Here is a 25654-nt window from a genome sequence, read left to right on the forward strand (position 1 = left end):
TTGGCTTGGTGGTTCTAACAAATTGATGAATCTAAATTTTTCAGCGTAGCTTTCATTGACGTCTTCTTCGAACATTAACATTGTTGCTTCTATTTGAAATTGTTCTAAGTCTTACAATAGGATTAATAACATTAAGTTTTTCTTAATAATTTATTTTTTAATGCAAGCTTTATTGCTAAACCAACCTACAATGTATAACAAATTTAAAGTCAATACGACCACTGGAAGTGGATCAAATTTAATTACCTTACGAAATTTTAAGCAAACAACCAAAAAATGTAATTAAATGAATGAAGTTGATATTAAATTATTATTAACATGAAATTTAACCCTATCATTGCTAATATACTAACTTCACTTTGATTGTTTTTATTTTTGTAATAAGATGAATCTACTAAACATTCCAATTTATCATTTTTCATATCATTAGTATAATTTGCAGCGCATAGCATTATCGGCTATTACAATTACCCAACTGCCGTTGCATTCCTATACTAACCCTAAATATAGATTACTTACCATTAAAAATCTAAATCAGTACTCGAACAAGAATAAAAGTGAGCGTAGCGATCATTACGGGTTAGCAAATTGCGTAAGTGCGTTTAATAAGGTTAACTATTTTAGTGCCTTTAAAAGCTTTTACTTAGGTGTTTAGAATTTTGTTGATGGCAATGGGTTAGAGGGTATGCAATCAAAGATGTTTTGGTGATTAGGAAAGATTAAGACGTCTGGAAAACTTGCTAGGGAAGCTACTACAGATATAGTGCATAATATATTTGCATCGGGAGAAGTAGGATCTCAATCGGAATACGACGGCATCACGGCCCACGGCACCCGAAGTGTCAAATATTTGTATTAAATGAGTAACGTCTTCAATGTCCTGTCAAAACGGCTGTACGGTACGATGGATACTAAAGCTGACAGAGCACGAGAAATACGATATTTTCCTATAAAATACGATGGAAAACCAGCATGCACTGCACATCTGTGCTAGTAAGTACAGATATTGCTGAAGTTCAACTGACTGTTAAGTGGCATGTGTCAATAGTAGTGACTCTTATCAATGTGTTTTCTATTTTCTGTTACAGGTAATAAATACACTTGGACGAAGATTGAATGAAACCGTTCAAATTAATAAAGGTTTGGTACGCTAACATCTATGATTTGTTATAAAAACAGTTATAGAAAAAATTATTTCATTATAATTACCATGCGATCGCATAATAATTTTTAAAAAGTTATAACCGGCCCTCTAGATCCTTGCGGCCTTTAATTTCCTTATTCCCCCATTTTAGCGTCGTTGACATATTCATTATATTTTTCGAATTTCTCCCCCATTGTTGTTCTCATATTAGTCGGGATTTTATCGCTTTTCACGCGTCCATTGAACAGGATAAGGCTTTCAACATACACCACGCCAAACATTAATTATTTAGTTAAAATATCCTAGAAAAATAAAAGAAGAAAATTTTGTGCAGTAAGACTCAAGGCACATGGAAATTCATTCAACTCAGTTCACTATTGACATTGTTTTGATTTTGAAGGCTACGTGTATTCTAACTTTTAGGGTTTTTGTGTTTGCGTTGTTATATTTTTCTATCGTCATTGCAAACCTTGTATGAATCAAATTATTACCCAACCTTAATTGCTATCCTATTGCTCCACAAATTCTGTTAGTTAACGTAAAATTTAGTTTCAAACTCGTCGCAGGAATGTGCCTCGACTTCCCCTATGTCGCGTTCTCCCCTTGCAACCTCCACGCCACTTCCCGTTAGACGGCGGAGATTGCACGCAACTTTGCCGGGAAAACATTGCCTGGCGTTCGTTGTTTGCCTACCTTCATATTTTCAGATTTTGAACTTTATTTATGTGTACATAAGATTTTGTGTGGTTTATGTTGTGGGTAGACGGTTTATAGTTTTGTTTTGGTTGGTTTTAGTCGATCCCGGAAAAATATTTTCCACCTAATTGGTCTGTGGAAACATTTTTGTCGCTTTGACGCTTAATTAGGGATTGCTTTTGAGCAGAATACGATATGGCATACATTAAAATTTCCTTTAACAGTTTAACAGCTCAGTTTAAATCATATTAAGAGCCAAACACGATATCTATATTTCAAATATTATTTGTTTTTACTAGCACCTACGCTTGCTCAAACAAATCCTATTGTTTTTTTTTTAAATAAAATGATTTTCAGATTGCCGGCCAGGCGAAAATTTTTTACGTTTTTAATAAATCTTTCTATATTGTAATTTTCTGTTTGCGATCTCGATCCTTTCAAAGGATGTTTTAGGCAAAATCTACTCTGCCTATAACATTGATGCAAGTTTCTGACTGATTCCTATTAGTATAAATAGACCTCTGGCCCCTGTACCACCAAAATAAATCGACATAATTGTAAACTTTCTTATACAAAACAAAATAGTCAAAACCGTTTATAGCGACACTAGTTATAACGGCATATCGGATATAACAACCAACAATCTCAACACGATCTTATATACCAAAGTAACACTGGTTATAAATAACGACCAACCGTGTATAACGACCAAACATTGCTGTCCCTTTAATGTCGTTATTATCGCCATCTATGTACCTTTTACGGCATTAAACTGGCTGTTTACACAAAAAAAACGCGCGGCGCATCAATTATCAATATAACTTTGACACAACCCCTGTCACGGACGTCAACAAACTTAGTGAACTGTTCACAAACCGCGCTGTGAACTAATTTTGTGCGCTGTTTTGATGTAAGAAACATGCAGTCTAGTACATAGATGTCAATGGTCGTTATAAACGGTTTTGAACTTGTTTTGACTGTATGTAGAATTGTAGCACTTATTACGTTTGTGGTACGGGGGCCTGACGTGACGAGTCGTGTTCGTTTGAACTGTATATTGTATACCCCCAATATAACGTCAGCTCTGGCTAAAGTAGCAGTGAAAACTCCACTTCCAAGTATTAAAAATCACAAAACCTTATAGCCACTTAAACTATTCATTGCTCCGCAATTGCGGTCCCATTTCCCTCGTCTTTGACAACCTCATTGAACAAACTAAGCCCTGTATTATTGAAGGGGATGGCATTCTCCCCTCTGACACAACTACGCAGCAAAAATTGCGCGTCTACGAACTCTCCCTTTCGTTATGTTGTATGAGCACGCATAATAGTTTTCTTGGGGTTTTGTGTGGAAAGTTTGAACGTCAAAGTGGAAATTTTATGCGCGGATTGTCGTTGTTGGAAATGTTGTGATTGGAAAATTGTAGTTAAAACGACGCTGTCAATCTTCATAAGGCTGAAATTGAGATATTGCTTGTGCTTGTTGTTGTGCTCGGATGAAAATGCTAATGATAGCTAGAGAAGGTTGGATAAACAACAGAAGCTTGGCATTAGGTCAAGGTGAAGGAAAATCGGGTGATTAGTTTTCAGTCTCCCTAAATTAAACACGTGTTTTGCATTGCAAAATTATTTACCAAAAACAAAGGAAACTGTAAGTTTTTGCTTTGTAAAATTCTTGAAATTTCTAAAAATCATATCGATGAATATAAAGTTATATTATAATTTAACGGCTCATAATTTTTTAAAGCTCTAAATCTTTTTTATTGTCGTAAATTGGAAAATAAAATACTATAAAATTGGAATGCCCTTTAAATAGTCAGTAAATGTTGATCGTAAACTAAAACGCTAAACCCAATTTTGTTTCATATCTAACTTGTCTAATTCTATTAACGGAATCTGACATCTGACCTAATTCCAGCCTCCAAGCCTATCCGGGACCCGGGCGCAGGCGGGTCGATAGCCAAACAGCTGTGTAAATTTGGCCGTCGCTACAGTGTCAGCCTAATTCAATACAGGTCGAAAAACAAATACCATTGGAACTGGAACCAGTGGCTCCAAATTGGTTTAGTTCTGATTTTGGGACATCGGTTAATCAGTCGTTATCTTCAGTGTCATCTTCATAATTAAATATTTATCTTTTGCAATAATCTAGAATCACATTTATAGTGAAATAAACCCAAATAAATCACGTCTTAAATCGAGTTTAGCGTGACATTTTTTGGGATAATTCGTAGTCCTTCCTCCCGGAGCACACGTCACCGCGTTTATTTCACTATGTCTATGAGTGAGTCTCAGGGTAGTTTCATATTCAAAATAACATTCATGTTTAGCTTTTTCGTAAAATTTGGTTAGATTTTTGTTACTCTTGCGTTTAAGGATTCACAAATCGATTGTGCTAAGCCTAGGATTACCCAGGATTACCTGTAAACAAAGTCTCGTTTTGTGCGCTTCGCTTTATATTGTAAGTACTGTGAGATTCCAAAGGTTTTAACACCCACTACTACCTACTATGCCGGCCGTAACTTGCTATGAAATTGTTAATGAAATAACCTCACATTCATAAACTAATCTTGTCGGCTGCTGGGTCGTCGAGGTTAACTCAGATTCTCATGAATTATTTCCTTGCCTCTGACATCACCGCAAGACAATGCATGTATCTGCATCCAGCAATGTCAATGTCCTGATTATGTGAAATGCCTGCGCGTTTTTAACTTCACTTGTCATACTGTATTTGACTCATACATAACGCGTTGATTGTATTTGACCAATAATAGAATCTTTACACTATAATAAATTAAATTTCATGTTTGTGCTATGCATGTTAGCCCCCTGAGACCCCACGTCAATTTTTTAATTGAAACTACGAAAATCCTGAAAAGTTGTCAGTGTTTGGTTAAATGTTAATGTCCATTAAATCCATAGTTAAATGAAATCTCTACTTGTAATAATTGTTCCTTTAAGTTGTTGTGCTGGTAATTAGTCAAAGTTATTTTCTGTGTGTTAAATTCAACACCATCGCAGACATGCTTTGCTTCGCCAAAATACACGATACCTCCTGTAGTGCCTTTTGTTCAAATTCTAAAACTGAAATTCGTGGTCACTAAATCAATTTTTATTAAATTTTATCCAGATCAATTGCAAGGCACTAATGGGATTCAAACGCCAACTAGCACTATCAGAAGCTACATTAGTTACAGTTGAATGCTCCCCGCAATCAATATGGTAATTTATTGTGCCATTGTAAACATGCATTCGCACGGTTCGCTCGCAGTTCTACCAACGGCACATAGAGCTTTAGGGACGTCTTTATTATTCAACCCTATGAGTATCTTTACTTAATACATAATATTATAAACTTGAAACTAAGTTTGTTTGTTTGTTCCGCTTTCACGCCTTATTTACTGAACCGAAGACCAGAATAAATAATAGGACAACTTTTATCCCGAAAAAATTAATAGTTCCCGAGTTGTTGATCCCAAACAAATTGTTCGCTAATTACTCAGTACGAATAAAAAAAAAACATTTTATTTAGTAACCTTCGAAATTGTTAGTAACGCCTGTTTGCGTTCAGTCAGCCACTACTTCTTTGATAGGTCACGCAATCCCGTTTTCTTCATACTGCTCTAAACTTAGTCTCCGAGACATTCTTCGATTGACCATATCCTCGGTCGTTTGCCCACCCGAATTTTCAATAACGATATTTCAACGTCAGCAGGAACTAAGGAAACATCTCATTAATTACGTCATGGTTGGCTGTCACAGGGGATTTAAACTTTTGGAGCCCTCTGCTCCTTAATGGACAAAGAAAAAACAATGCAATGTTATGGTGATTTCCACTGGGGAAAATGTCGAGCATTTTAGAAATGTCTGCTCAATTTTATAAGAACACAACCCTGTGACTGACACACGGACAGACAGCAGGGATTTAGTATTAGAGTTCAGTTGGCACTCATTGAGTATGTATGACGAAACTCTTAACGGCTGCATATCAGTAGCGTATGATTTATGAGATTAGAATTTTGAGAATGCCGAGCACGCGAGTAGCGCCTAATGATATCCATGAAAAGTTGACAACTGCTTTATAATTCTGATAAAGATCAAATTCTCGCATTTATTCTTCAAATATTCTCCACAAAAGTTCCAACCCTGCCGGCATCGTCTGGAGTAAAATTTCTAAGCACAACAGGTAACACGATGAAATGTCATGAACCCTGGTAATTGATTCAACGCTGGCGTGCTGCCAGCCATCATAACTCATGATTTGGAGCGATTACTTATAGGTGGCCAGTTTGGGGAGGCTTTTGGGAGACCTTTGTGATGGTTGCAAATCGTTTTGGGACAGTCATGAATATAGAACTAATCGTTTAGGAGGAATACGCAGATAACGATGCGATGTGAGACTCCATTATGTACGAAAATTTAGTTCCACATCACAGGCAATTTGCTTTTTTGAAATGAATTCCCGCTAGAAATATTTGCTGAGAAAACTATTCAGGATTCTATGATTTTAAAATGATCTAAACGTGATACATGGTAATTTCACGAGGTACGATGACGGTGATAGACTGCGCGGAAATTGCGATTCCAAAACAATTACCATGACCGATCGGCCAATTAGCATCTTCCTTTTGGTATGCCAGTAATTATCTACTCTGACCTAGACACGTGAACTGTCGAATCTCTGGCGTTTTGAAAATCGGTTTTGTTCTACTAACTAACCTAATAGTAAGAGAGGAAATTACATGTTGATTAAAACCAAAATGCGTGTTGGAAGCACAAACTGTTCCTAATTGCAGTTGTATTCACGCTTGTAAGCACGTTTTTCTGGAAAACAGTTATCGGAAACTGGGAATTCCTCGTACTTTCAAGAACAAATGACCAATTCACCTTTTATTTTTTCTCAATTTGCAAAATCCGTTTTCGTTGAGATCATAGCATAGCGATATCGATTGGCGATTGGTTGGCGTTCCAGAGGCCATATTGTCTAACGCGCTGACGTTTGCGATCGCATTCACCATCTCTTCTATCCTCGTCTTATGCCGTGTGACTGACAGAAAGAAGTGGTGAAAACAGTTGCGAGTCAAAGTGTGTAAGACAACAAAGCCTCAGGTCTGTAAAGAAGATGTAAGATAGACAAGCTCGTAAATTGCCTCAAGCATTTTATCCGTTTGCAATAATCATTTAAACTTCGAAAAAACGTTCTAAACTTTAATAATTCTTGGCTCATGCAAAAGACGTCAAGCCGCTAGGTATAGGTTTAGACTAGACCAAGAAAAATCGAGAAAGTTGGATCCCATTGCTGTGTTTGACTGACCTCTTTCAACTCGTTCGCTTTACGACCTCGCAATGTAATACAACTTGCAGCCGTTTTCTTGCAAGTCTAAACTAAGATTATGGGTGGGTCCACATTTTATAGTTTAAGCGTATCGTCTACATCGCGTAGCATGAGTACCATAATCGTTGGTTAAATCAGATACGTGGGTATGATTGCATATTGTTTTTGCGTCCAAACCGACTTTGATGAATGATGATACTCAACGGTGTTGCGCGACCATGCCATGCTCGTATGACGATACCACGCGATATGATACGCTAAATAGATCAAAACTGGAGCCACCCTTTACACTTTACACTCGAGTGAAATGGGTTCCTTAAATTGCAATTCAATAATCTTTTCTATTGACTTAGCTACCGTCACCATTATCTATGGCGAGAAGCCGACATTAATTCAAAATGCCGATGTGTACCGATACGCTAAGAAAGCCGTTCGAACAATGGTGCGCTTATGTGAACATATTCGTTATTGTGAGCCACAGACGATCCATTGTTGATAACTTATTGTGTGTTAATTTATTGGAAAATTTGGTTTTCTATTTACCTTGAGGTTTGGTGTATTGAGATGTTCGCTGGAGCTTTACGGGTACATACATAATGCATCATCCTCATCATCAATATCAGCCGTAGGCAGTAGGACGTCCACTTGGCTTCCCCTATAACACAATGCAGATTGCATTAGTTAGGTTGAGACTGAATCAAGCATGGATGTAGCTTTATTAGGGGGTAGTCATTTTAACTGCTGAAGTGCTGAACGACAAAATTTGGTCAAGTGCGAGTCGGATTCACGCATTTATAATATAACACGAACTTTTTCTGAACCTCTTACCTATCACTGCCCACTGAAAAGTACGTGTACATCGTTAGACTCTCAATGCCTCAGTTTCACATTTTACGGAATGCTGGGATCGAAATAAGAAATATTCACAAAGTTAACTTAACGTTCAACCACTGTCAAGGTGTGAAGGTCAGCTATAAAACCTTTTTTAGTTGAACTATGCCTTCATAAATAATTTACTGTATGTCAATATTAAGTTCTTTTAAAATAAGCTCGATTACCCCACCAGTAAAATTTATCCTGTGGCCATTACAAATGAGCGTTTCGTCTACGCTTATAATATAAATGAGTCACCGGATAGTGCGTGATTTGAAGATAAACCAATGATAATTGTTTGCCGAACTTTATTCTTGACACTTAACAGTTAGTTAATAATTTTAGAGGCGATAAATTACGTAGATAACTGGAGATTGTAATCTGATGGGAAAAGCTCCATGGAGTTGAGTATGAGGATTTGAGGATGTAAAGTCGGCGTTTTTAGCCGGTGAGAGGCCGGCACTGTCTGGGTGCTCACTTCCGTCCGAGTCGTCCATAATGGATTTTTCCTGACTGCACGCCCCCGTGTCGTATAAAGGACCTCATATAAAATTTAAAAACTATAAATAAGTAAACAAAAGCAAGGACCTAGTTTTAGTGCCTTCGGCCCTTAAGGCAACTCAACCAAAAAAATGATGGGATTTTTTTTTCTTAGCTAACCGCTTGAAAACATCAGAAAAAAACTACACGAATAAAGGAAAGGAATTGTAGGTACTTTACAGGACTATTGGTCATTCAATTTATGCATTCTGTAAATGTATTTTGTAAATTTACTGTGTTTATAGTTAGTACATTGTCTTAAGGGCGGTGAATACTGAATTACAAACGAGCCTGAGCATGAAATACTAATTTATGATCACGACTTAGAAGTCAACCTGTATTTATTAAGCCGAGTTTAGACTTGCAAGAAAAATCGTGCAAGTTGCATTACATTGCGAGGCCAACGAGTTTGTAGTGGTCAATGGGTGAAGACCAAAAAGTTGCACACCGTTAAAGCTGCGTTAGCACGTAGTTTTAATTTCCATTAACTTTTTCCATTGTGACACGAAAATTAATCATACATCTTTTTGGTCTTCACCTCAATCGAGCGCCGTAATATAATGCAACTTGCACAATTTTTCTTGCAAGTCTAAATTCGGCTTAAGAAGCCCGAAGTCGAAGACTTGAAGGCTTTAATGAGATGATGTTCGTAATTCTATGTAGTACATCATATTTGCGATTATAGTAGTTTAGTTAGATAAAACTCAACACTCAATTCTATTAGCATCTAATATTCCACAGAACATGACAGAACCGACCGTTGTCTGTGTTGATTCCTCCGAAACGACCAATGAAAACTCAAGAATTCTTTCGCAGGGTATAAAAAGCGTACAGTATTTCAACAACGAGCTGTACTAACTTCAATTATGAGGAAAGAAACTCATTTATATTCACTGTAGCGAGTATACGGAACAGCCACATCCGACACAATTAGCCTGCCTTCGCTCCACGTGTATTCTTAAGTACATATGTACTTGTCGGACGAGTATTTTGAAGCAGGGAAATTATACCAAGTAATTTTACTTCCGGCCATTACTGTTAATTACGTTAATAAACAGAAAAACGATGTCAGTGTCCACTTTTGGTAACATAAACCAGAATTTTCAGCTTTAGCCCACTATCTCATTAAAATCGACCAATTTGTCATTAATCACTAAAGTATTTCACAATTACTTCAGTGTGGTTCTAAAAGACGTTAATTAAAAATAATGTTAGGATTTGTTTTTAACCATTACGCATAACTAAAACGTAAACATAATTACTATGCACAGTGTAATGACCTCGAATTACTGAAGAATAAGATGTACATGTACCAAATGAGAACTTTTTAAGAACAATGTTTATGTTTAGAATACAGTAGAATAATAAACATGTGTACCTCTATATGGTTAAAAAATAAGTACAACATAGACATAAATACAAGTCCCTTATAAATAGAATCTTGAATTTATTGTACTTACACAACGCACTAAAATGTATTTTCGTCGAAAGTATGCAGTGGCACAAATACTAAGTAAAAATACTCATAAATTTTAATATGCGTTTTTAACGCCCTACGATGAAATCATGTTATGATGTCAGATATAGGGCGCAGATATTTATTGGGTTCAGATGCTCCGCAGAAATGGTGTCAGATTTATGTATTTTCTTTTCAACGGCGGATGTATAAAATGTGTTTTGTAAAACGGGCCTTAGGGATCAGTGTACGGAATTTTGAGTAAAAATTATAGCACCATTGAGTGCTTGGGAGAGGTTCTCTTTTTCTTTTATAGCTATGGTAGATATAGCTACTGCTACAATTATACCGTATTTTATTGCGTTGTTATTAATTTGTGTTCCATGTCCATATGTGAAGTATGTAACGTAATAGGCGTTTTAGTTCTTTGTACTGTAGGCCTATTATTGTATTGTTTTGAATAAATAAATAAAAGTTTGAAAGGTGTTTTGGAATGGAAGTCTTAATTTAGTATACTCGCAGTTTACTTTATAGGTTCAATTCTGCTATTGAAATTGCAAAAAACTTAGATGAAGAACCATGGCGGTGTAATTCTGTCAAAATACACTCGTTTGTTACTTTTATGAACAACTCTTTAAGATTATCACTTGGAAGATCAAGTGTCAGAAATGCAGGGTCGACAACGCGTAAGTGATATCTAAGCTGCTTCACGTGATGCAAGCATTCATATGCTGTAAATGATTACCACCTGGTAACATGGATGTATGTTTTCTCCCTTGTATTATAATAAAGACAGTATGCAGTTTTGTTTCGTTGTCGATTTATCATTCATCCATTGTTCCGCGTTTCTTTTTCCATCCAACAGTTATGGTAACTCACACTAGAAAGCTGTTCTTTGCTAACTTGTAAAGAAAGTTTAAACATAAGCATTTTGGCACTTAGCAAAACTTTACAGTGTGCCCTTATTGTAATGCCATTTCGCATTGTATTTGGAAATTTGTTCAAGTAGCTATAGATAGCGGGCTACCGAAGTAGGTATGATGTCACGGTTCATTCAAGCCCCGCAATGTATTACTGCTCGGATTGTTGTACACGGTAAGTTATAGTGTACCTGCGTTACCCTACTCTCTGGGGGCATCAACCTTAGTTCGTGACGTCATACCTATAACTGTGCGGGGCCTGTGACATGGGTGTATGATTGCTGGATATGACAGGATGGTGTATTTGTGTATGGTATTATTTTTAGGCAGAGACAATAATATTGTATTGCTACTGTAAACAAACGAAAAAATATAAATTCGGGGCTGAAATTTATTCAAAATGCTGCCTCAGGTGCAATTTCTCATTGCTTGGGTTGGGGATTGGTGACGCAATCTCTGAAATGTTTATAGTAGCTTTCCAAAAAAATCTAGTCCAGGTTATACCTATTACAATTAATTGAAGCAACAGGTTCAGCCCAGGGCAGAGTTAGTATCATTTCGTCTAAAAAAGCAGCTGGTCTAAAAATCAAGGTCTAAGTATCAAGTGGTCTAAAAAGCAAGTGGTTCTAACATGTTTTTGTCGATAACTTGAAAAAACATTGGTAGGTTAGGTTAGGTTAGAGTTGCGTCAAAACGCGGAGCGCCTCAGCCACGCGGAATAGGAGCTCCGCGAAGCGAAATTTTAGACCACTATTGCTACTTAGACCAACTGCTAATTTGCTATGGTGACCAGCTGCTTTGTAGACGAAATGATACTAACTCCAGTAAACAGTAAACACGCATAAAATCCAGAAAAGATCCAGAAAGCCAGGGTATCGTCTTCTGAAAATATCACAAAAATGGAGCTTCGACGCTTGTTTCACTCCCGCATGTAAAAATGTGTCATTGATAGGTATATTTTATTTATATGCAAGTTCAGATACGTCTTCCGCGAGTTTCGCGTTAAATTTATGTGTTTATTATTTATTTTACGACGAATTTAACTTTCCTCTGAAACATCTGTTAAAGGACCTTAGAAAAAAAAAACAGTTTTCGTAAACTTGTGAAGTCCCCTCCCAAGTTCTGTCTGATTTTGATCTCAGCAGTTAAAGAATGAGACGTCAATACATTCAATAGAGCTTACTTGCTTAGATAAGATAGAGCTTGCTTGCTTAGATAGATTGATTGAACCAGCATAAGCGTTTTAAGTCAGTTTTATATCTTCGTTGTTAACAAAAGCTTTGTGACCTTCAACGTCTTCTTGCTTTATAAAAACTGATGGTTTCGAGGGAGTAGTTTGTGTACTTATAGAATAAAAAGGTTGGAACTCGAAGCTTTAGATTTAAAATACGTAAAGGACATTTTATATGTCAATCCTACTAATATTATAAATATGAAAGTTTGTGATGATGTTTGGATGTTTGTTACTTCATCACGTCTAATCACTGAATCGATTTAGATGAAATTCGGTATACAGATAGTTTGTGTCCCGGGGAAGGACATAGGATAGTTTTTATCCCGGAAAAATTGCATTGTTCCTGCGGGATAGTAAAAACCGAATTCTACGCGGACGGAGTCGCGGGGAACGGCTAGTTCGACATATATTTTTAGACAAAACCATTTTGTACTGCAAACTATCAGAAGTTTGTTAAGTGAGACCGCCGACCGGCGCCGATCATGGACAATTGGACACTTGTGCTTATAGGTAGTACCATATTGGGACCGCTGTTGCTGTGTCGTGTTGGTTTGTCTTATTGGTGTACCTACTGTACCTATTGACAGGGCTAAGAATGGTGCCTTGAGCGTTTCCTTATGTTGAGTGGAATGATCTTATCATCGATTTTAACAACACCCTGGCTAGCGATCACTAATCACTATCTGAATCGATGATTTACTAGTTAAATAGTTGAATGTGCAATAAAATTGTTATTTGTAATGCATATATAGGTTGTTTGATGAATCAATCACAAAAAGGCTAAAGTGGCCTAGCTGATAAGAAGATAGGTACGGAACTGAAACTGTGCATGGGTAAAGTCCCTATGAATAGATCGTCCACTATCGTTCCGTTGTCAAGCAAATGGCTAGATCTCTTTGATAATCCAGCCTAGTTTATTTTTTAGTTTGAAAAGTGAAAGAAGCATTTAGTAAACTTTTATAAGAAGTCACTGCATTCACGTGCGCATGCATCGCATGCGAGCACATTGTTGCTCCAAATCGCTAGCATTGTTTGTGACCGGCAGTCGTTGTTTTATTGAGTGGATGTTATGACATGCAAAGTTTCCACGCGATGTAATATGCATTGAGGATTGCGTCGTAGAAAAGTATTATAGGTAGGTAACCAAAAGACAGTTCGGCTAGTTCTCAATACACTACATAGATGAGCACAATGTGGAACGAGTAAATACTCGAATACCCAATCAATAAATTAACATACATGATGATCATAGGCTGTTACTGAACCAGTAACACCTTTGGCCTCATCTGCACTTTTCATGACGAGAGATAGGGGTCAGTCACGGTCACGGGTCAGTTTTATGTAGAAAAAAAAAACAGTGAACATTGATGGAGCCATATGAAATCTGTAAAAAAATATTGATGTAAAATACTCGCTCTTGTTTAATAGGACTACCAGCTTTTATCACTTATAGATCAAAATATCGGCTCCAATTACTAAGGTTCCGACATATACTGGTATTAAACCTCGACTGTGGAAGATCTTGAGTGATTATATTATATTATATCCTTTCAGTTGCCACGTACGTAACTAAGCGTGCTTTTTCTAGTGCCTTTTGAAGGTCGATGGGATACTATTTCGTCCAAAATGTTTATAAAATAAGGTGAAATTGACCATGTTCTTTCTTATTGATTTCAAGTTGTTTTAAAAATATCAATCCTCGCCTAAATCCAAGATAATCCTTGTAGTTTAAATAAACCTAATGATTGGATACCTTTTATAACTTATCCTCCCTTACATCGGGTGGGTAAGCAAGGCGTGCCTGTCAGAAACAGGTCACTGGGCGTGCCCGGTGTCAGCTGGGTGTTGCTGAGTTTTAGCTTCAATTAACTGCTTAATTTAATTGCTATTACGGTTGAACAGATTAAGGATAACTGACCTGCTAAGGCCAGTTTTGTAGGAATGTAGCAGATGAAATGTAAAAGGTCTGAATGCTTTTATTTTGCTTCCTAAACGCTTTTTTGTGTGATGTGATGACTGGTATGTCAGTTGTGTATGTTGTAATTTTATGTTTCGGCGTTCAGCGTGTTGTATATATGTCTTTGAGACTTCGAGTCGAGAACAGCAGGGCTACTACGAAACTCGAAACTCGAAGTTCGTGTCGTGCGCTCCCTCTGACACTTATACTATTTAATACGAGAGCGAGAGGGACGGTAAGATACGAACTTCGAGTTTCGAGTTTCGTAGTAGCCCTGCTAGCGTGCTTCATTTCATCTTTTCATATACAGTCGAACAAATTGATTCATTTACTAAGGTTTCCTTTTAATAATCAAGTTCACTATGATTTCCTTGGCGAGAGTATATGGGATGTCAACATGACATTTGTAGCACCTAGGTTCCACCCTGGTACATGATTCATTTTGTTCGATTGTGTAGGTGCCTACAATACAGAGGGCATATTTTTTGCAGGTATTGGTTTTGGATTGAAAGTATTCTAAGGAACTGGGCGGGCGTTTTGTCCCCCTGGGAAATACACGGATACTCTTCGATTGGCTGAGCTGAAAACATTTGTTTTCCTAAACAGAGGACCTTTGCTAGCGCTCAATATAGAGGTTTTGTTTTGAACTCTAATTTTGTTCATATCGTGCAAACAGATTGCTTTATATTTTAATATTATTTTGTAGAAAACTACCTTTCTTTTCAGAGATGTGATGTGTAGTTATAAACGAAAGAAATGCTTGTGGGGCCTTCTACATTTTCTAACACCTGTTAAGTAGGTACTTGATTTAATACTTCTAGTATTTGGCACCTTGTTAAACCAATATGACACAAGTCATCAGGCTTGATTCAATCCAATATCGAGATAACGTCGATGAGGCGCTATTGGTTATTTTCTATAGGAATGCACGTGCTCACAATTTTTTTCAATTCCATGTTGCCAACTTATTTGACGTGTCGAAACGCATCAAATTTCCAGCGGCCATCAATTCCAACTTCGCCGCGAATACCCGAGTAGCGTGCAGACATGCAAGCAGAAACCATCGGGGCGTTTTGGGAGGGGCTGTGCCCGTTGCTAGACTAATAATAGTCCCGAATTAGTATTTTTAAACTCTAATTTGAGGACATGTGGCACGACTAGACTTGCACATTTTTTATGTCACTTCTCTGTAATGTTGTTATTTAAATAACACTCTAGCTATGGGTTTCACACCTTTACGCAACATCATTATAATGTTGTTTCCTTCAACGTGGTTGGGTTTAATTCCATTAATTTAGGTGGGATGGCCTCGTAAATAACCAAATTTAAGAGGGTCTATCAATTTGAGCTCCACGTTGACGACGAGACTTGCCTTGTTGATCCCGAATAATCCTAATTAAATCCCTTAGAAACTAAACCAAATTACTATGCAAACAAAACACTTTTTCGTACAAACGTTCCGCGTTTTAAATCACCAGACCGAAACCGAAAACCCAATTCTCCATTGTGACTAAATGCAAGAGTGAATCCTTTAGGCTTTGTCAATAGCTTCGAGCGAGACTCAAAAATAGAAGTCTGGCTAGACAGGGTCCAATTTATCTCGAAGGCTATGTGAATGGCGCCTTTACTTCGCGATAATACATCTCGAACAACGGTGTTTGAAGAGGCAGTGAATAATATATTTGGTTCGCAGACGTCTGTCTGTCTCGAGTGGAAGACTACCTAATATTAAAGATATAAAGAAAGACTGTCTATACGATGTTTTGCGTAAACTAAACACGGAATCGATTCAATTTTACTTGAGGTATTTTTATATATTTATTTTTGGATTGATTAGTACGACAGTTTATGTGGTGTAGGTACATCTGTGGCGTTTGTCAATAACTCTATTTTAACGTAGTTGACAATCTTTTTACTATCGTTCTATTTATATATTACACTCTGCCTTAACAATGTAAAACTTTTCGTACTATTAAGGTGACGCATTGCTAAACAATTAATCGAAAACAGAGCGTTTGTACCCCGCAACCCGCTCACACCCCTCTACTTTTTACGCGGCTTGCGTGTCACAGTCGACCGTATGTTACACTGACAGCGCCTAGACAGCGCGCTAAAACAGACAGAGACGTCTTAGAGTTGCCCTTACAACTTTTTTTTAGTTTTTTTGCAAATTAGCAGTAGGTAATGAAATCACGAGTATTTTTAACTGACTTCAAAAAAAGGAGGAGGTTATCAATTCGATTGTATTTTCTTTTTTTATGTTGTTACCTCAGAACTCCGTCATTCGTCTAGTAATGCTTTCAATTAGGTCCCATATGCACCAAATCAGGATCTGATGATCGGATCCTAAGGAAATCGAGGGAAGTCTTCAAATATTGTAGGGACACCTATGGTAATTTCGATATCTTTAGTAGTAACTTGTGCATTTGCTCTTGAAAATCTTCATTTCGTGAAGTGGAACTGATGATGAAGACCACATTTGACCAACCGAGCTACTACTCGATAACAAGTACCTCACGGGTTGAATTTCAATGACTTTAACACAGTTGCTAAGCAATTTAAGTTAATCGTAATGCATATGGTGAAATGGAACGGGTGACGATGCACCAGGACTCCTCAATAATTAAAGTCTCTGCATCGGAAAAAATCTCGGGCCGTAAATGTAGGCAAGTACTGCAGAGCAAAAAGTAAATAATACAAACATACGGTTTTACAGGTAATTTTTTATATTTATCTTTTTTAATATTAATATTTTACTTATTTACACTTAACACAGTTATTTACTAATTTACATAGGTATTTATATTTTACATTTTACTTATTTATATTAAAAAAATATTATTTACACAAACATTATTAAAAGACAACACAAGCATTTATAACCGTTTGTTAAATTTATTCATTTAGATCTACAAGATCTGCCAATGGCTGTATTTAACCAATAAGTTCTATAAACAGCCCGAAGAGGGCGTTGTTAAACTAGTATATAAGGAGATAACTCTTAGAAATAAAGGCCTTTTTTCCGCCATCACCGCTGGCAACGGTCGGCACCAAACAATTAATCTGTATTTTATTCTTCCCAGAATTAAGATTGGTTTTTGGAGTTTTTTTGTATTTTTTTTATTTCAACTCCAAATTTTGTTACTTTTACGATCATCCCGTAAAATCCATATCGAAAATACAAACTGAAACATAGATCAGAAAAATTAGGAAAGCGCTGGTCTCTTTTTCTGGTTTTTCCGTGCATCTATGTTTGTTTGTATTTTCCCAGAATTACCCAAATTTAACACCGTTATTATTCGGAAACTGACATAACATAATTTGAGTTGTCAACGTTAGCTACACACCGAAAACTCAGATTGCAAGCCTACTCGTACTTGATTTTCAGAAACTAATTTCATTATAGCTAATCTGCAATCAAACGAACACTTATGCTGAGAAAGTTTTACAAGTTCCATTATAAAATGATTAAAATCAATTATTCGGTGCCCCAAATCTTGATTTTCGGTCTCAATCTGAAACAAACGTTTATTTTACTCTAGATATTGTAAGGGTCAACTTTTTATTTAAGGTTCAACTGTGTTATTTTTAGTACAATACAAATATTCGTAACACCACAGATCAGTACGGTCAGCATCAAAAGTAGCTGCGTATTTTTAAACTTTGTCGTTATACAACAACGTACTTACACCATACAAATTTGGCAATATCCTAATACGACAAAGTAAAAAAATGATCCGCTACTTTGGGTGCTGACTATACAGTGAAATCACAGTAAAAAAAGGCAAAGTAGAAAAAAGCTGTCTTATATCTTTAAAATTAACCTTTTTAGAACCTAAGTACAAAACAATACAATACTCCGACTCTTTATTGTACACCAAAGTATAAGTACATTCGTTTACTGGCTTTAAGTTAATACAAAACTTACTGATACTTCAGATGCGCATTCTAATACTATGTTGAGAGATGAGTTATTTTTCTCACATTATATTTCTATCTATAATAGAAAAAAAAAACATTTTTACAAGTTTCAAACCAAAAAATATGATCTTTATTCTGCTCACGTAAAAATTGGCAATAAAAGAAATACTTACTGTAGCTGTAGACCTACATAGTTTCTTCAAGAAGGTCCTTATTATTCTTATCTGCAGTCCTTAAATATTTTTTTTTATTTATAAACTTGAATTTGTTATTAATTATACTATAATTACTATGTAGGTAGGTAGGCGTTTTCAAAAAAAAGTGTACCTTTTCTTTCAAAATGTATTTAATTTTTTCATATAAACTTTATGAGTCAGTTTTGTGACGCCCATACCGAGTGTATGAAAAAAAAAACGTTACAAAACTGTCATTTTTGATAGGGACTTTTTTTAAACCATCGGAATCGATTGTACTTTTGATTCTGAGAAGGAAAAACTATATTTTTCCAAAATTGAAAAAAAAGAATGAATACGCTTTTTTGTGAAAACGCCCAGGTAGGTACTAAAATCTTACGAGATTAATACATTTTGTAACTGCATACATTGGCGAATTTTCTCGTTTTCTAAAGAAACGAAATTAAAATGAAGCGATATTAACTTGAGTTGATATTCAAAGTAAGTAGATCTTTAAAATTAATATGGATACATACCACTACATACCCTTGCATAAAATCGATTGACATTGTTTTATTTCCACCTAAATTCGAAGACGGCTCCATGACTTTATTCTCAGAACTTTGTTCTAATGATTGCTTCCTGAAAGATAATAATGTATTTTTATTATTTGTGTTACTGCTTATTGAAATATGAATAGTTTTGTAAGTATAGTCAATGGCTTTTTGTACAAACACTGAATTGCAATAATTAAAGGAATAAAATCGATTTTCTACAGTACCGTTAGATTTCTAAAGTTTAGAAGTTAATGTTTTCGCGTACTTAGGTACTTGCAGTTCACTATTGGTTCACACACATACTTAAGAATATTTTTAACTATTACTTACCTTACCTACCTACCTACTTACCTATCTAAAAAGTAGGTAAGTACTTACCTATTATACTCGTATAAAACTAGAAGCAGATAGGGAATATTACTGCAATGTTCTGCCGTCAGAATGCAGCACTAGCACAAACCGTAATCCAATGCCTTTTAAATGTCCGTAAGATACCAAAATATCACATTATATCAATAAAATTTTTGGAAATATAGCTCTGTTACTTTCGATGTAAATATCATATTATTTTGTTAGTATGTCATATGTCATGAACCGTCATGGCGACAAACTAAGAACTGACGTTGTCATGGCGATTTGTTTACGTTTTGTGCCAGTGAACTGTAGAAATATAATGATTACTCACCTTTTCTTAATCATAACCATACATTTATGAATTAAACAACCTTTCTTTTTCCTTTTTGAAGATCCGGCATTTTTTTCCCATTTATTGCTCGGTATTATTTTATATGCGATCGATGGCGCGTGGCAGTTCGACTAGCATAGGTCCGTCGCTGACAACGCCGGCGGCGGTCTGAGGCATGCGCTGAGAGGGGACTGGTTTCATAGAGTTTCATACAAAATACGAGCGCGCGCTAGCTTATATTAAAATGTCGTAAGCGACAAAACGGTTTTTGTTGTTTCAACTACAAATTACAATTTAATAAAATAAAATCCAACTTGAAGGTTGAAGTATGGGTTAAAACTAATTTAATATGAAAATTTGGAATCTTAATTTGATCTGGGTTGCCTGTAACAAGCAAATCCCTGTCTTACAAGAGGTATCTTTGATATTTTTTTCTGTGCTATAAAATTTTACGAATCGTGTTTCGGCAACTTGGAAAACAAAGTCATTGAAATGAAGAATCAGGTTTTCAAATATCACTTTGATATGTTTTGTAATTGCTGAGATAAAACTAGATGTTTTTCACCAAAATGCCCAATTCGTCGTCTTAAATTAAGTTCCTTAAACAAATATATATAAGTCTTTCACGTATAGATAGTTAAGTTTAAAAGCTTGTATTTGTAGGATCCATTTAACTATCCTCTCCTTGAGTAGTAATACATTTAGCCTGTTTTACTATTCACACTTTGACCAGATTCTGCCCGTAACTTTACTATGGTGTCATTAAAGACGCCACGTTGTTTACATTGGCAGCTATCTTTGTTTTGGCATGGAATGCCAGCGTTTGTCAACTATTTGGAATCGGTCGTTATTGCCAAGGGATCATCTGTTATTGTGTTGTTTAGTGTTAATTATGTTATTTTAACTCTGAACGGAACCACTGAGCTATACACAATTGACTTTGAGTTAGTTTATGATTATTGATTATGTTTTAACTGAAAGATTGACTTACATTTTGATTAAGATTGTTTGTTTTGGAATCTTTTTGTATTTTTTATTTCAATTCCAAATTTTTTGTTACTTTTACGGTCATCCCGTAAAACCTATATCGAAAAACCTATATCCAGCGGTGGTGTAGCGGTATAGCACACGGCACGGAATGCCGAGAACCTGGGTTCGATTCCCAGCGCTGGTCTTATTTTTCTGGTTTTTCTGTGCATCTATATTTCAGTTTGTATTTTCGATTTACATTTTGATGCTGTGATCTTGCAGAAGAATCGAAAATTTCTATATTCTTTAATGACCCATCACAGATTTATGTACGATGAATAATGCCGCTTTGAATTATTGCTAGAATAGCTTTTAGATCATTCAGTAAACGCAATAAATCAGTATCGTCATTTACTCACTATTGCTCCTCATCAACGTCAATAGCGATTTACTGTTTCGTTTGTAGACTAAAATACTGCTGTTGTAAACTTTGTAATGAAAATTAAATTCGGATCAAATTAATTCCAGATTTTTGTCACTTAATCTGTTCCAGATATTTTTTTGTAGTGTGTTAATTCCTTAAGTTTTTTGATGAAACAAATTAAAATCACACTTGTTTTGGTTTCGCGATAAGCTTCTGACCGTTTATATCCGTGACACACCTGATCGATTAAAATGATAACAAGGTTGGCTGTTGTAGTGTTATCAAAAAATATTGGCAACAGGTACACATTCTTTGAATGAATTGACTTTCACTAGGTTATCTTTAGCGCAAGTTTCATTCAGAATGATAAGTATAAGTATTTCAATACTAGCGATAATCTTGCCAGCTTTATTTCATATTTTGAATCGTTTCTAATTTATGTCCTTTGTTAATGCGTTCTCTTCTTCCGTAAACTGGTAAACCAAACCAGAATCTATATATTTATCCCAAATACCCCGGTTATCATCTAACGAACAGACGCCATCAATTGAACTGTATCTAATTCTAGGTTAGGCTTATGCTAAATATCTCAAGTGTTGTTAAATACACTTTTGATCCGCTGATCCGCTCTACTCTTGAGACAGCGCGTCTGTTGATAGATTACTACTCATACAGGAATGTGCAAACAAATGTGATTGATATATCGGTGTCTTGTTACGACGCTACGCTATTTTCGATATTTCTTTCGCGTATGTTTGTTATTACTTATTAGGTTACTTTGTTGCCTGTCGTTGAGCTTGAAAAGGATAGCTAATGTCTGTGTTTTTGATGTTGAAAATAACAAGAATTTTCTACAACTGAAATCGCCGAGCCCGCTATGCTTGGATTTAGGACATAGATGCGGAAGAAGTTAACTTATTGGGTGACAGATTTCCATTACCTATTTTTTGTTCAATTTATGTTTTACGCTTGGAGTCCTCTACTACTTGCTACATGTTTGCCTGGTCGGTTAGGACCTCCCGTCTTTGTCATTGCTTGATCTTAAACTTGAATTAAATCGTCTACGTAACGCCTCTCTCTAGACCGGTTTTTAGTTTGCATGATTCTATCATTCGCGCCTATTAAACTATTGTGAAGTATTTATTTTTAGTAAGCCTTGTCCCAAATGACATCATGCTTTAACAGCGTATGCCGTTGTGAGAAGCGTTCGTGGGACTTCAAAGCTAGACTTGTGGCTATCTAGAAATTCTTCGGATAAATATTTAGAGCCACCTTAAAACTATTCATTATCATCATCGTCATTTAAAAGTGGTTCTGCGTTGTCAGTGGAATGATTGCCACATCCCTGTCATCCGCCCCAGCCTGTTACATTATATGACATTGAATTAACCTTCTCACTCTAACCTTAAATAGCCCTAAATTGTGTACTTACTATAGTTATATAGATGGAATTTGAGAAATAATGTAAAAAGGTTGAAATAAGTAGAGTTTCAATAACGAACTAGCTAGCGCCGGCGGTTTCGCTCCCGTTGCATACTACTATTACTATACTAGTAGTTATAAAATAGTATTACAAATATTGTTGGTAGTAGGTATAATATTAGAGGTAGATGTCAGCATGATGTCATAGCATAGCAGTGGACTGGACGGCATTGTATACGGTCAAGGTTATATAGATATACATAATTCAGCCTGTGTGCTCTAACTAAATAAGAGCTGTGATACAATGAACGCTAATTTAGATCTAATTCGATAATGCAAGGAATATATGTACTTATTTGTGTGATTTGTTTCCTAACTTTCATCCGTTTCTTACACTTTTTTGACGACGGAATCTTTTTGGAAAACTAAATGTTTCCCGGAGCTCTGAAATAGTTAAAACCGGTTGAAGTCGATAATTTGCCTAGCTCCAGGGCGGCAAAAACTGAGAGGTGGCAGAATTTACTTATCCTATCTTTTATTTAGCCTAGCCGTTTGCCATCCACCACCCACCGTTAGTGTATGTAAAGGGCGGTAAAAATTATCTTTGCCCAGCGCGGCTAAATTTCTAGATCGGGCCCTGGAAGTCTGAACCATAGCAAACCTGAGTTAGGTATATTTGACTAAACTTTTTGAGAAAGTAATAAACTTGAATCGTAAGATCCACCGCAATGCGGAGCGGAAGGAGAATCTTGCCAAAGGATCAAATAACTTCGTAAGTAAAAAAATAACTGAGAAAAGTGTTAAACAAGATTATCCTTCCTATCTAGTAAATAGAATATTATATTACAGTATGTATGACTATATCAATGTCATAATCATTATTAATTTCTACAAGGCCTGTTCAAATTCCTCCGGTATATTTCAGCAGGTGGTTGGGCTTGTTTGACTGAATACTCTTTTAAATGGTTTTTCGTTTTTTTTAAGTTGTGGTTAAAAAAATGTTTCCATATATTGATGGTCTAGAAGACATGCCTAAGTGCAAAATTTTGCATTTTTTATTTTGACACGAGCCATCGAGAGAGCAAGCTTATTTAGTAGATTTGGCATTCAAATGTTAAAAAATTAAATATTTGTCTTCTAGTCTAGAACATCGATATACATATTGATCGATGTTCTAAATGTACCGCCTCGAAGGTGTGACAACATTTTGTGTCAAAAAAACCGTCGAATTCACAGAGTCCAGTCACTATCCCAATAACCTACTGAAATATTCCAGTAGGTATATGGGTCAACGTAGTCCATCCATACCGTTATTGTTATTGTTTACAAAAAATCGTCCCAGTAATTCAAAGTGACTACTGAACTATTCTACGTTAATGTTATTGAACTAACACCACAATGGACTAATGCCAATAGTTTAGCGTTCGCGAAAAGACATCTGCCAGTATGAGTAATACATATAAACTAATAAACCCATCCAGAACAGATAGAGACGTTAAAGCATTTCCAGCTAAACGCATATAAATCATTTACCACCAATGATGAGCATTTGGAGCCGCGCCAGGCGCATTACACAGACTGATGGATCTTCATATTTGAAACACGCTGTACAAGCATTTGGATTATAATGATAACGTGTAAATATGAATTAAGGTAAGGCAAGGAAACCACTACACTATTTTTCTAAGAAATTCGTCATGAAAGTTCACTACTGATCCTCAATCGAGGGCCACGAAATCTCTGAAAAGAGTGTAGCGTAGCGGAGTGGAGTGTAAAGTGGAGTGGAGTGTAGAAGAGAGAAATAGGAAATAAAAATAGTTGCCGAGTTGAAGGAAAATAACACACGAAGTAACAAAATAAATAGTGATTTTCTTAGAGATTCTTTTTTTGGGTGGAACTCGGAACTCTAAGGGGCTGTTTCACTACCCATTGATTAATTTAATTTGACGCATAAATGTGATGCCGTCTCCGTCTATTCGAACAAAACAAACAGAGACGGCATCACATTTAATCAATGGATGGTAGAACAGGGAGTTAATCTATTATGTAAGGTTTATATTTAATCAGATTATTGTACAGTACAAAATTTCTGTTATGTTTGGGCGTGTTAAATATGTCGAATATTAGCAGAACAATTTCAATGAGGTTTTTTAGCTATTGGAGGTAGCTTAATTACATTTGTTTGTTTTGAGATTAAAATTATATCGTGATTTCAAGAAAAGGCATCGCCGTTTCTTTTTTTACCAGCGATACATTTAACCATCACGTTGATGTGCTACTTGACAGTCTATTTATATTTCCCATTAAACGCATATATATATAATTTTATTGAAACCTTTCACGGTTTGTTTATTTATACTGGGTGTTTTTGACAGCTAACTCGACAGATAATATAATAGTATTTCTGATACTGTTAGTCATATGTTTACTACGCCAAGATGAGGCAATTTGCTCTTGATGATTCTGCTTACAACACTGGTCCTAAAGTTACTTAAATAGCTATTATGGTAGTTGCTATTTACAATGTCTTTAAGCAGCCGTCAAATGTTTATTTCATTTTCTTTTCTGTTTTATTTAAGCTTGCAATCACGTGTGCTCTATTTCCATGACTTTCTTATCTGCAGCATTATCGACTTATTGTCATCCCGCGTCATTAAAGTAACGAACAAACATCCAAATATACCAACTTTTACATGGTGTGTAACAGTCTGTGTGGAAGTCTTTAACAATTTAACAATAGGCACTTATTTATTCAATTCCGATCTAACAAACCAACTTTCTAGCTTCACTAAACTCTAGTTTAACAGACAGCCCAAGCCATGTGTTAGCAATTCGTTCCGACACGTATCCATCTAGGATCCCGAGGCCAATTTGCCCGAATTAGGGTCACGGGACAGTGAGGCCGCAGGATAAGTCCCCCAATAAAGACGGCGCCTTGTGGGTGGCAGCCTTATAATGCTACGCAATATTGATCGTTTTTGATAGGATTTAGGATAGCTTCAGGCCTTGTATACGTCATTTCATTAGCATGATACAGCGGTGCTCGATCGATCTCTTACAAGTCATTAGCATTGAGGTCCCGCAATGTTATGCTACTGAAATGGTTTTACTGGGATAATGTAAACCGGCCATCCAGAAGCTGTCAAAGAGCAAGAGTATCAGATCAGGTGAATGAGGTGCAGTTTTGGCATAACATGAGGCTGTTTTGGAGAAAAATAAGAATATTGTTGGTCACGAGTATACTGATTGGTAAAAAATAGTCGTGAAAACCGCCGCTCGCGCTGGAATATCGCCGAAACGTAATTTTGACAATATAAAATAGTTAAGCCTCGAGTGAGTTAGATTATAA

The 25654-nt window shown here is 36.1% G+C and overlaps 1 protein-coding gene and 1 long non-coding RNA gene across 8 annotated transcripts in view; one reads left to right on the forward strand and one right to left on the reverse strand.

The window, feature by feature from the left end:
* Positions 1-25654, forward strand: part of LOC141441735 (protein 4.1 homolog) — an 81966-nt gene that overhangs the window by 20868 nt on the left and 35444 nt on the right. The gene's annotated exons all lie outside the window — the stretch shown is intronic.
* Positions 16422-20084, reverse strand: LOC141441453 (uncharacterized). 2 transcript variants are annotated; one of them, XR_012452802.1, is made up of 3 exons: positions 19491-20084; positions 18785-18890; positions 16422-18307 (listed from the first exon to the last, which is right to left on the reverse strand). It is a non-coding gene; the product is annotated as an uncharacterized lncRNA (long non-coding RNA). The 2 variants fall into 2 exon arrangements; XR_012452801.1 differs by having other exon boundaries at positions 19184-20084.

The sequence above is a fragment of the Choristoneura fumiferana genome, chromosome 24 (genome assembly GCF_025370935.1).
Source record: "Choristoneura fumiferana chromosome 24, NRCan_CFum_1, whole genome shotgun sequence".
NCBI classification, from domain to species: domain Eukaryota; kingdom Metazoa; phylum Arthropoda; class Insecta; order Lepidoptera; family Tortricidae; genus Choristoneura; species Choristoneura fumiferana.